Here is a 1,327-nt window from a genome sequence, read left to right as displayed (position 1 = left end):
CACCGGCAGCATCTCCCGCTCCGGGTCGCTGGAATCTCTGTGCCCAGGCCGCAAAACTCGATCCGAGGCGTTACCGTGTACGCCATGCACCGAACACCGCACCGGCAGTAGGTCTCGACCCGGGACGGAAGGATCGCTTCGCACACCGCCATCTATGACTGTAATGATGGGCGATGACTCTCGGCACACACACCGTAGACGCCCCCGAGTGCTCAGACCGCCGTCCGAGTGATCGTATCGCAAAAGCCGTCCACGACCCGCGCCGCAGACCTTGCGCGCGGCCGTACGCGCCTGGCACATTGCGCTGACCTCCGGTCCACCTGCTGCGCACCGACCATCGAGACCCCGGACATTCTTCAGAGCTTGCGCGACGTCCAACGCCGCGTTCGAGCTGAACTGCGTGTCCTCGTTCTTTAGCCGTGGCTTTGCAGAAATCATTCCCCCGATTTGTCGTGCCTCAATAAAACGAACACTGAGCGTGGCCGTTGCCCACTCGACGTGGCCGAAGTCGACTCCGACGAAGGCGGGCACGCGTTCGTGCGCTGTGCCCCGACTTCCTGTCATGCCTGAGCTGGCCGTGCCTGCGAGCCTCCTGGCTCCGGAGCCTGTGCGCGCGGCGAGCGAACCCGCGACACGCTCTTCGCGATGCGTACTCCTCCGGAACCTCGAACTGCGCGAGGTGCGCTGAGTTACTCGCTGCCACTCCGAACCCAGCCACCACCCTGCACACGCCGATCCGAATATCCTCGTCAGCCAATTGTAGTGTCGTGGTAGAGATGCTTAGCAGGCAGACACGAGCGGGGGAACAGTCGAGCCGGGCTGTGTTGTACAAGCGCGAGCGTGGGCGTACTTTGCCCGCGGCTCTCCTTTATTACGTACTCAGTACACTCACAAGCCGTGGCGACTACGGCATCACTACGACGCCTCAGGCGGCGCGCACTCCTTATATCTCTGGCAGACACGATGCTCACGACGACCACTCCCCCCATCATCATGCCCCGCCCCACAGGCCCGCAGGCTATACCACAGCCTCCACCGCGGGCCTGACAGCCGTTGCACTCCCTCCCAGCTCGTTCGCTCCCACACGTGGAGTCGCCATTTTAAACTCCCTCGTAACGGCCTTCATGCCCGCCTGCAGGCTTCGGCCCATGTTCTGCGTCTCACCCCGCAGCTCTTTCATTTCTTCCTTCATTTTGAGTGCGTTTGTTTCCATATTTTCGTTCATGCCTTTTATTTCGTTTGTGTTTGTATCCATCTTTTCGTTCATGCCTTTTATTTCGTTTGTGTTTGTATCCATATTTTCGTTCATGCCTTTTATTTCGTTTGT

The sequence above is a fragment of the Eptatretus burgeri genome, chromosome 14 (genome assembly GCF_056783735.1).
Source record: "Eptatretus burgeri isolate ZD-2024b chromosome 14, Ebu_testis_v1, whole genome shotgun sequence".
Taxonomy (NCBI): Eukaryota; Metazoa; Chordata; class Myxini; order Myxiniformes; family Myxinidae; genus Eptatretus; species Eptatretus burgeri.
The sequence above is the reverse complement of the archived record's forward strand: the minus strand, read 5'-3'. Positions refer to the sequence as shown.